Source organism: Gadus chalcogrammus, chromosome 2 (assembly GCF_026213295.1).
Source record: "Gadus chalcogrammus isolate NIFS_2021 chromosome 2, NIFS_Gcha_1.0, whole genome shotgun sequence".
Taxonomy (NCBI): domain Eukaryota; kingdom Metazoa; phylum Chordata; class Actinopteri; order Gadiformes; family Gadidae; genus Gadus; species Gadus chalcogrammus.
In genome coordinates this window covers 18,092,192-18,104,613 of record NC_079413.1, presented here as the reverse complement: position 1 = coordinate 18,104,613, position 12,422 = coordinate 18,092,192, and the positions used below count along the sequence as shown (strand labels likewise).

At 43.6% G+C, this 12,422-nt stretch overlaps 1 protein-coding gene across 2 annotated transcripts in view; it reads right to left on the bottom strand.

The window, feature by feature from the left end:
* LOC130376227 (growth factor receptor-bound protein 2) overlaps positions 1-12,422 on the bottom strand; it is a 57,376-nt gene that overhangs the window by 42,284 nt on the left and 2,670 nt on the right. The gene's annotated exons all lie outside the window — the stretch shown is intronic.

Genomic DNA, 12,422 nt, shown 5'->3' with positions numbered 1-12,422 from the left:
AGAACCAAGTGGCAAGCACTAACAATCACCAGGTTAACCCATTCCCGTATGCAACGCAGATAGCTTCGGATACGATGCTACACAAACCCCAGAGCACTGAGACAACGCCTCCGCTCAGCCCCAGCGACTCCATTAACACACTGGAGCAATATTTACTGTGCACCACTCTGCTAGCTCCGGAGATGGACGTACACATCCGTTTTCCGCTGAACACTTCAGACCCTGCTGTTACACTTAACTCCTGTTGCTACATCAGGGCTGTGTGCTGTTAGCTCCTGTTGCTACATCAGGGCTGTGTGCCGTTAGCTCCTGTTGCTACATCAGGGCTGAGTGCCGTTAGCTCCTGTTGCTACATCAGGGCTGTGTGCTGTTAGCTCCTGTTGCTACATCAGGGCTGTGTGCCGTTAGCTCCTGTTGCTACATCAGGGATGTGTGCTTTTAGCTCCTGATGCCACATCACGGCTGTGTGCGGTTAGCTCCTGTTGCTACATCAGGACTGTGTGCTTATAGCTCCTGTTGCTACACACCGGCTCACTTTGTCTTGATTGCCTTGGCTCACGTTTGTGAGCCAAGGCAAGTGTGAAATGTGAAATGGCTAACTTGGTTCAGAATGAATTGGCTCACGTTGTTCCTCATTCCCTATACCAGTGAACCAGAGGTGACCAAATGTCTTGCCATGAAATATTGTGATGTAAAATTGTGCCGAAAAGCTTATTTCTTAATAATTATACATCTAAAACTGCGATCGTCTTGTTTGTTGCTCTGTATGAGCAGACGACGGCCAGGATTCAGTCTATTGGCGATGAATGACCCCTTCTACAAACCTTTTCTACAAACCTGGGTTCAATTTGACTGAAATACAGGCTATGATACACATTATATAGTAACATACAAACTTCTGTCTAATAAACTAATTCATCATAATTTATATTATACCTCCATGAAATCAAACACTGGTTTATCCAGCATATAAGAGAACAATAAATTAATGATTAAAAGCCTATGCAAGCCTGATGCAATTGATGTTGGCCTATTATGAGAATGTGCTGTAGGAAAGATCTAAAGCTAAAATATAATCTAAACGACGATCTAACATTCAATCATTTCAGTGTGGTAATGTCTGAAATGTGAGAATGTCAGTTTCTAGTTGACCTCATTCTCGTAGGAGACCAGCTATCTGTCAGATGGCTCCTCATTACTCGCCCACCAAGTTGTCTGCTAGGATGGGTCGGGATCCCAGCGGGTCACCACATCGTGAAGCAACACCACAGGTGAAGGAAATACTTCTCAAAGCACACAACTTATGAAGGAGGGAGTTTATCTGAGTGCACGCATTAACCTTGCCCTCATCTGCACTTACCAACTCTGGGATCTTGCCGAAAGCAGACTCTATATCCTGTTTGATTCGGTTATTAAAATGAACATTATTGTAATTTCCTTAACACACTAAACCCTTTTTGGGTGTGAAACCCTAAGGGCACTCTGAGGTCAGACTAGCAGGTCAACAACGTCAAAGTAAAAATGAATAGACTAAGAATTTAATTTAGTTTATCGCCCTCTATGACAAGATGATTAGTACTAAGACAATTATATAACATCTTTCATATTAAAGAGATTTTAATCTCAATACATTTTTACCTGGTTAAATAAAGGATAATGATTGATTGGTAATATAGGACAAATGTGTTGACAGTACGTTGCATATTTTGACAGTACGGTTTTAACACAGCAGCATTAACTAAGGGGCCTTCCTGGATATATCCCCTCAGTGCTGATCCTCCTCTCAATTATGTCATCAATAACATCATATTGGGAGGGAGGGATTGGGAGTTATTAGCGAGTTAAACTGGGAGTTAAACCCTTCCCACCAATCACACAGCCAACCTACAGATATTCAAAATCCGAGTTACGGCCGTCTGAATGGGACTGAAGACGCGGGCCGGTCCGAATTCGTGTCTGGCGTTGAGCCTGCAGAAAAGCCTTGCTCAAAGGCCGCTGGGCAGCAGCCCTGCTCTCGACAGAGCTGCCTTTGGTCAACAATAACACACAATAGCACAATGACAGAAGTGCCCTACCCTAAACAATAACCATAACAAACAATAATGTTTCCTTTGTTTCATGTAGGCCTCATATTTCCTAACTCTCATTCTGTTCCGTCTGCTGGGCCCGTTGCACTTTTTTAACGCAAATCCAGGCAGAAGTGGACTGCCTCAAAGAGCCAGAAACAGACCTCTAACCAGAGGAAGTAGACACGATCTGTCACGGGACGTTGTCTTCCGACAGTTTCACATCCGCATTCGCGTCCGCTGGCCGAGTGAGCAGATGGATTTAAAATAGGTTTTCTGAGAAGATGTTGCATCAGAAGTTCATTCTAGTCAGTGTCACGACGTCCTTATCTATAACACGCACAAACAAACATCAAAGGGAAACACTACGGCCTGACATCCTTACAATACGACAGTGAACAGAGTAGACCGCCAACAGAAAGCTCATCTGTAGCCATTAGACACATGTTATTGGGAATTGTTAGTGTTGTCGAGTTTCATATTTTTGGAGACAATTCTGAAGGATTTTTCTTGCTTAAATTGTAGAGGATTGGCTCAAGTCTCCCTCTCTCTCCCTCTCCCTCCGTCTCTCTCATTGGTGAGTCAGTGGGTGGGCAGGATCGATAGCAGTGTAGCGATAAGCGGGCGCCAACAGACGGGAGGGAGCAGTTAATCAAAGAACAGGAAGCTTTAGAAGACAAAACGAGGGCGGAAGAGCATGAGAGGTCCCTGATCTGGAGGAGGGGCTGAGCGGCTGGGGTCAGGTTACACACAGAGAGAGACAGAGACAGAGAGAGAGAGGAAGAGAGACAGGCAAAGAGAGGGAGGGAATGCGAGGCAGAGAGACAAAAGAGGAAGAGAGAGACCACATAGGTAGGAAGCAGAACAAGAAGTCATTGCTAAGCTCCACCGTGTTCTTGCTCAACCCCTCCACCACAGTCCCGCTACAACCCGCTGAGCGGTTCTCAACAGGAACGCGTCCACAGGAGAGAGGCCTGCCAAACGGGAAACCTCTAAGCGCTCTGGGTCGCTGGAACCCCCTACTAGGGAGAGACAGGAAGCTGCCAGGGGAGGTCCACACAGCAAACAGGAAGTGACAGACGGGTAGCACTCGCGCCTGCTGAGGCACATGTGCACAAACACACAGGGCCGGGTGCTCGGTGCCAGCCTTTAGCCTCAGCCAGCCTGGGGTTCTACACAGAAGGTGGTTAGAGTGAACGGCTCTGCTGGTAATCCCCTCAGAACATGACACTACACACAACTCTGTCATAATGCACTGATACAGAAATCAGGACTGCTGAATAACAGGATCTTCACACACAAACACTTTGTGATTCATTCCCATAGGGCTGGGCGATATAACGATATTTGAAATATATTGATATTTTTTCGAACGAGGTATGGAACGAGACGCTATCGTCAATATCGATAGTTTAATTTGCGTTGAAAGTAGGGCTGCTCGATTAGGGGCGAACCCATAATCCCTATTATTTTGATCAATATTGAAACCACCAATATTCAAACATGTATTTATTCAGCATGTCTCTCCCAAAGAAAACTTTGTAACTGAGAACTTCAAATTTCGCCTTAAAAAAATACACAAAATGGTCAACAAGAAAATGTTCCAAGGAGACGCGAGCCGTTGCTGAACCGCGTCAATTTCAACAGAGCCGATCGAGCCGGGCAGGAAGTGAAAAAGTAAAAGCCATAGAGCATCCGGTCACTTTTCAAAATAAAACACAATACTCAGCTCATGTAGCCTATCACAACATCACATCAACATTACGTCAACATTACATCATGACCGGTGGAACCAGGTCAGCAGTCAATCAAAGTAAAGGGTCTCAGAGGGTCGGCAACATGAACGATGAGAGACTGATTGTCGAAGTGGAGCAACAAAAAATAATTTATGAAATAAATCATCCTTTTTATAAGGACAATGTCAGAAAGGACAAAGCCTGGCATTTAATTGCAGTCGTTTTGGGAGTGGAAGGTGAGTACATTAGGTTTAGGATTATCGCGTGATCTCGCATGAATACAGCTGGCTCGCAAGGCAGCACTACGCTGCCGTTACGCGCCCGGTGGAAATTGACGCAGGGCAGAGTTTGCAGCCGTTCCGCGGCGTGTACGTCCCCGGTGGAAAACAAGCATAACACACTGGTTAGAGATAGCATCTGCGTTAAAGGTTGTCTGATGATTCTCCCTTCTGAATGCAGAGCTGTTTCACTAAATGGGGAGGGTGAGTGTAGGAGGGGCTGGAACTGATTGGAACACAGCCTGAGGATTCTGCGTCAACACCGCTGCTCACAGACAGAGACAGAGGGAGACGGATCTATTCAGACCACAGAAGCTGCTTTGAGACGTGTAGTTCTTGAATTAATCAGTTCACTTTCAGTTTGGATGTCGGGATCTTCCCAGCTGACATTTTAAGAAAACTTCTTGACCACTAGGGAACTCAACACAGGCCGGGCCTTATGGTTTGCCGACTAAAATAACTAACCTACTTTACCTTCAACAACGAGCCCTCTGGGAGATAACAAAGCACATGGTTATAATCACAAACATTGTGATTACTCCAGTAACTCAAAGCGATGTCGGCTGAGAGCTCCACCACTGACTAAGAGGGGTCAGCTCCGACCGTCAAAGAGTGTTAGAACACAACAATATTCTGCTAATTTCATATTGTATAAAATGATCCATCATTATCGCATTATCATTTCCATTATTTGAGAGCCCTACAAAACACAACAAAATGAATCCTAACACATCAATATAAAGACAGGAGGGGATCAGAGACCTGTTGGGGAGAGGCTCCGCGTGTCAGCGAGAGGTCATGTTCACTTATGCCGCGTTTCAACTGCAGGGTGCGGTACGGTTTGCCTCAGTCCGGTAGGGAGGGGGCGGTATAGCCCAGCTCAGTTCCGAGGTCGCGTTTCCACCGCCGACAGTACCCTTTATGGTAGGCCGGATGTCGATCGCCGCGGCAGCTACGTAATCATCGTGACATCATAGCAGCGCGACAGTGTAGCCTGCTCAATAAAAACAATGGAAAAGTTGAACGCACGTCTTCCTCCCCAAGAATGCAGAGGAACGTCTCCACCTCCTTGTTCGCCAAAGCAAGCGTTTTACGCGACATGTTCATTGTAAAGAATAATACCTCGAGGCTACTGTTTGTTTTTTATCCCCACGTTGCCCGGAAGTGACGATTCTGTCGACAAATCAACGGATTTCAGTACCCCGTCTCAGTACCCCAACGGAGGAGTACTGAAGACGAGGGCAAACAGAGTACGGCTCACGCCCACTTTTGACGGTGGAAACGCAATCCGTACCCAACCTTTGCGAACCAAACCATACCACAGCCTGCAGTGGAAACTAGGGCTGAACGATTTTAAGAAAAAATTGAAATTGCGATTTTTCTGGTAGAGATTGCGGTTTCGATTTCAACCACGATTTATTTTCTTTAAATCAAGTTTCAGTATAAATGAATATAACCAATTAATTCCATTAAGGTAATGCAATAATGAAAACTGCTGGCAACAGATTTCAAATGCAAGACTGTTTATTCAAGTACCTAAGAAACAACAACCAAAAAAGTCAAATAAAAAGGGAGCCCTCTTTCTTAAGTAAACTTGCTTCAATGGCTCATCAGCATCAAAATAATTGCACTTTTGTAAAATATATATATAAAAAAAAAAAATAAAAAAAAAAAACTGCAGCTTTGACGATCCCATAATCGTAATGCTTGATATCGCGATTTTCGGTCGAAAACGATAGATCGTTCAGCCCTAGTGGAAACGCGCCATTATTGAAGGGAGTGGGGTGGCTGCTGCACAACATGAGAGACCGGAGTGACAAGGACTGGGGCCCAGAGAGGAGGGCTCCCTGGTGTGGCCCGTACAGAAGGATTAACGTGTTCCCCCGTTACACCGGTGTTCACCAGAGCACTCGTGTTCACCGTGACAACAGCAGATTCCCACCAACAGCGGCAGCACCCCAAAGCCCTTCAATGTTTCAGAGAAAGGCCAATTCAAATGTTCTCCTCCCCATCTACAGAGTTGGTGTTAAGGGGAGCCGTCTACTCTGCAGATGATTCACAGAGGCGCATATTTTTAAAATTGCAAACACAGGCTTTTACAAACTGGGTATTCAAATGAGATCAGCATTTTGCATTTCCTAAACTAAAAACCCCAAGACAGGCTCACACCTTCCCCATTTGGCCCATCTGTGGCATTATGGAAATCATATGACACAATGTGAAACTGTGCTCGTGGTTAACTCCACACCACCTCAGATCACCATCTCTATCATCGACGCCCTTATCATCCGCCCACATCTGGCCCGACGTACCGTGGAGAGACACTGAGGCACAGGGTGGATGTTTAAGGCCTAGTGTCAGATCACTTTACTGATGGAGAGGGAACGTGTTCACAGGTCACAGAGAAAGATATCAGCAAGGACAAAGAACTGATTTAAAAACTCAATTAAATAAAGTATTTAAATAAAGTATCAGGCGGCTAATATCATAAATTTTTTATATAGAAATATAAAACATGCATCTAGTGGCTCAGAATTCCTTCCATTACACATTCAATTGAATGTAAAATGACCCCAGATTAAACTTTTTCACCCAACAACTCCAACAGTGTGAACCAGCCGTGAATAATCATTGCACACCATTCCTGGTGATCTGTAGTGTGAAGCATCTTCTCTGGGCCTGGTCTGGGACCGTCATCAGCCTAATGGCCTCTGGTCCACCTCCGGCCCGACCAGCCTCAGCTCAGAGCTTGGGCTGAAAGCTTTCTGAAAGGCCTTTGGATAGACGTGGATAAACAGGAGCCCTCTGTCCACCTCTCATCATCAACCCTTTCACTCAAAGTTCAGAGTGGGAAATAAATTAGCAGACAATCCCCTGTATGGTACTCTGAGTCATGCTTTCGTCAAAACATCAGATGAAAAGGTTTGATAAAACTAATCTAATCTGCAGCAGGCCCGATCCAAGACCACTGTGTGTCAGGAGGAAAGGGTTGACGACCAACATGAAGCTAAAGCTAAGACTACAGGACTTGGCACTGGAGTCTTCTTCAACCGTGGCCTTCAAACGTTTGGGTCCGACAAATGAATGAGCTCTGAAGCTAAATTACAAACAATAGATTAGGGCTGCAACAACAAATCCATAAAATCGATAAAAATCCATTACTAAAAGCGTTGGCAACGAATTTGGTCATCGATTCGTTCAGTCGCGCGATTTGATACGTCACTCGTAGGCGCGGCACTGTTTAGTTTACAGCCAGCCGCCGACAGGTTGGTTCATGCATAGATATCTATATTAACTAGATGCCTCGTCCTCGCCGCTGGCCAAAGGAGTCGAACGTCGCCACTGGCGGCCATCTTACCACAGTAAGCTGCTCAGCCATAACATTGTGTTGGTAGTGGTACATGTACTTTTTAAATAACCATAACTTGCTAAATTTTCAACCGATTTTCAAACGGTTTGGTTTGTTATAACCATCAGAGATGTAGTTATGACATTGCATACTTTTGATAGAATAATGAAAAATAGAATAATGTCCTAAAATATCATAACCACGTTAATAACGTTTGTAATAAACCAAACCGTTTGTAATTCGGTTGAAAATTGATGGTGACGTTCTAGACGCCGTCGTAGGGCATCTAGTTAATATATATATCCATGGGTTCATGGTTCATGAAAGAAGCATGTTAAAACCGACAGGATATGGAGCTAGTTAGCTTAAAAAAAAAGTCGCAAACAGTGCCAAATGTGATGTGTTCAGGTAGGCTCAGTATGTGTTCAAATGCAAAACAAAAAAAAAAACTTGTGGAAGTACCAGAGACGTCAGACAGTCTTTATTATTATAATATCATCCGAGGCGCACATAGCTTTTGGCCGTGATATTAGATTATATAAATACCTGTATATAATATTATTATTATGTTATATTATATAGATATAGAGCTCCAGGAGTCAAACGGCAACAATCCCTTCTCCTCCATGCTGTGGTTCAGTCTGAGAGCTCATTGGTCAATGGGCAGCAGCTTATTTGCATCAATGCTATAGACAGCAGAAACAGTGCATTCTGAAGGGACTGAAACAGAGGGGTATAGCGATAGACGATATATTTTTTCCTAAAAGCTATTTCCAGCAAACAGCTTAAAAAACATGTTTTCTGGAACTCAAATACTATGTTTACTTGTTGGGGAAACACCATAATGTGTCACCTTTAACGCACAAATTTACACCTCCATCCCACCAAAAATGGGGACCAGAAACGAACCCGTCTTATGCACATTTACCTTACTGTTGGAGGTCACGCCCCTTTTCTTATGCACATTTACCTTGATGCTGGAGGTCACGCCCCTTTTCCCGCCTTTTCAAGATAGCTAGCTACAGATGCCAAAATGTGTACGCACATTTCCCAGGGTCATACATATCTGAGATTTGGAGTTCTAGCCCTTACAGAAAAAAAGTTTTCCAAAATGGACAGTTTTCTGGAAAAAGGATCTGTCATCTGAGAGAAATTAAGATGATTTAATCTCTTTTTAACCGTTAGTATTTATCGGTTAACCATGGACATCCCTTATATACTGTATATTTATAAATGTGTATCATACATTGTATGTTTTTTTTGTGCTATCCCATTTTTTTTTTTTTATCATTTAATATTACTTTTAATAGTTCCGGGACATTGGAGCAATAACCTGGTGTTTTTACACTTCAGCCTGCACTGTGAATTTGAAGTAAGGTTCAGTTTTTGAATAAAGATGCGGTAATAACAAATGTTTTTTTTATCAGACTCATCGATTAATCGAAAAAATAATCGACCGATTAATCCATTATTAAAATAATCGTTAGTTGCAGCCCTACAATAGATACAAACGGATGCAAGCCATTCCAGCGCCATCTAAATAAATCGGAATCTAGCCGCTCTGAATCTCTGAAAGACATTTTACCAAATAGCCTTACAGTCCAGTTCCAGGAAAAGTGTATGCGTAGTTTCACCTTGTACAGCCATACCGTGACTGATAATACAGTGCTCCAGACTGCAACCCCAAATGGTCACATTTTGGGACCAAAATGTGAGATTCTGCGCTGAATTTTACATCTGGTCGCACATGTGCGACCAGTAAATTTGCCCTTTTTTATTTTGTACACGTTAAACGGGGAAGGGGCGCGTCAACGAATCCGAAATTTGTAGCAGGCCAATGAATGCGAGAAGGATATGGATGGCAACTGTTAGCGGCTAATGTATTGAGGGGGAGGGTCCTAGCGATTAAATATAGAGCGTGCGTAAACGTCTCTGAACTATTGACTCGTTCTTCCGACTAGTGATGGATTCAATGATTATTTACCTTGATTCAGTTCGCCAAGAAGAGTCGTTCAGAATCATTTGTTCGTTCAGTCAGACTCAACCCCTCCCTCGTTCTCAAATGATCTTGGAAATCGGTCATCAATCAACACAACATTACAACTTTAACAATACGCAGCGGGATGGGGGGTGTAGTGGATTATTGGATGTTTAAAGGGGTAGTTCGGAATTTTGGACATAGGGCCTGATTCCCAAGTTAGCATTGGTATTCTATATCACTGGAGACAGTTTAACACATTTCATACAGTCCTTCTTGTTGCAGAGTTTGCTCGTGCTAGGCTAGCGCAAGTCAACAGGCAATGCTAGCCTGCTATTAAAAACAGTCTTACCCACTCCACATTACACCCGAGGTAAATCAATTATAACGACAGACTATTAATCTAAATGTCTGATTATAGAATAATGTTAGAAATAAAACCAACCTTGCATTGCATTGCATTTTGAGGGAATTGCGGGGTCTCAGCAGCAGTGTTTATATTCCTGTACGTAGGCTACGGCAGCGGCGGACTGATACCTAGGTTACCTGCCGCTGTCATTGCTACAAACGCAGAGTACAGTGAACAAAGGAATTCTATAAGCGTATTCAATTAACAAGATATGCCCACGTTTGGAGGAGTTTGCGATGCATCCGCTTTTGAAGACGATTATGAGGAATTTGTTGTATCCAACGAACCGTACATGTACGAGCCGGTGTTTTGATGTCCAAGCCAGCAGCAACAAGCCACAGTTGAGTCCTTTCTAGATCTCGCACTGGAAATTGGTGGAAACTTTGTGGTGCCCATCTGTACCGTTTATTTCTACAATTTCTAAAAGCACACTGAACCATCATGTTGCCTAGTCGTTCAATTGCGCTTCTGTCCCACGCTTCTCTGTTTACGTTCTTCTGTCGTGATTCGGTTACAAACCTAACCAGCGCATAGTAAAATTCCGCTTCTGCTGAGAAAGTAGTCCCTCGATGATTCATGCGATGCAAGGTTAGTTTTATTTCTAACATTATTCTATCAACACAGACATTTAAATCTATAGTCTGGCGTTATAAATGATTTACCTCGGGTGTACTGTGGAGTGGGTAAGACTGTTTTTAATAGCAGGCTAGCATTGCCCGTTGACTTGCGCTAGCCTAGCACGAGCAAACTCTGCAACTAGAAGGACTGTATGAAATGTGTTGAAAACTGTCTGTGTTGAGCTCCTACTACACACGGTAAAACAAGGACATGTGTTCCAATGGGGGGGTTCCTGTGTGTGCGTAACTTCTTGGTAAACACACATACACGTGTGAACACATTTCAACACCCACATGGTGCTCTGACCTCCATGGTGCTCTGACCTCGATGGGGCCCCATCCCTACCCAGGCTCCTGGGCCTCAACAGAGGGAGTGTGCTGTCTGAACCTCGTCAGCCTGTCCAGGGGATTCATGTCAGGGTTTGTGGGTTTGAGTTCTTTGAGGACTGAAGCTCCCACCACAACCACCACCACTGCTTGTTCTCGTGTCCTGGGTCTCTCATTAACATGGATGCAGCAGCTGACTGGGACTCCGGCTGGGGCGTGCTGGTGTACCACGCAGTCTGATCCACTCACACGAGACAAGCCTTTCACAAACTGCCAGCGATGGATAGTATACCCAGAGGAGAAGGGCCGCCAAACAGAGGGATGGAGATAATCTCAACAGTGGAGAGTGATAAAGAGTGTTCCTGTCCTGCCTCTTGTTCTAAGCTCAATGGAGTGTTCACCCAAGCTTCCTGGATCCATTAAGGGCACGCTTACAGTCACTGCTGCTACCAGCCTGGGCAGAACTCTTGTGCACCTTGTGTTGGTTTCTTTTAGTGAAACTACATCAGTGAAGGAAATTAACCTTCTTAACAAGGGCTTTATTCTGAAACTGTAATACATTTCGGGAGCATTTGAACTGTTTGGAAAATACTTTTTTACAGGAGAGACTGATATTAAGTTATTTCGATGAAACATCCAGACCCCCTTGTTAAACAGAATTTAATTGAGAAGTTTCAAGTAATTATTTAACAATGTTTGACATAAATCCCATAATCCTTCCTTGCTAGTAGGGATTTTAACAATTTACAATTAATCAACATCATATTTGACCGATAATTATTTAATTGCTGAAAGAAACTTCATTTTACAGTAAATCCTTGCGCTTGGTCGTCATTTTTGCTACTGTTGCAAATGTACAATTAATAAGGCTGGCCAAAAATACTAAAATAACCAAAATATCCTTCATTAGTGACTTCGAATGACTCTTAAAGTTTTGTTTGTAGTGTAGTACCCAGTTAGGTTGTTCGCGTTACTGAGCAATTACGATGGCCGTTACCTTAGATCAGCAAGGCTGAAAATGATGACAACCTTGTTCTCTGAAGGCATCTTCAAGCCGTCGACGTACACACTTAAAGCAAGTGGTAGCTTCTGCTTCTTTCCTTTGAACTGAGATAATGTTCTAGAGGGGGATTCCCAACACTGGCTTGGACTTTGTTCAACCTAGAGAAACGTCCAGACCCACAGAGCTGTAGAGACTGGTTGTAACTGGAAGAACTTTAAACCAGTAGTTCTCAAATTGAATCAGGCAGTCATATTGACAATTTATTGGTCCATATGTGCTTGGTTTTCCCCCCTCACTATCCTCCCTGCACCACCTGCAGTACCTCTTCGCCTCCCACTTTGAGGACCACTGCTTTAAACTATCCAAAAGCCTGTTGGCCTGTGATATGCTAATTCATAACCACGTTCTTTCAAGTGCTATTGAAATAGACCTTCGGAAACAAAGATTATCAGCAACTTGCAATTTGAAAGTATTTATTAAGGCCACCAATGAAAAATGCTGCTCCTCTTTTATAGCACATTCATTACTATCCGTTAATAGTTAATGCCTGATGAACGAGTGTCGGTTATGTTAATAACACAAGGCGTGGCATCCCACTTCCATATATACTTCCACATCAGGACTACAGGTCAGAGCAGGGAGACACACTCAGAGCTGCT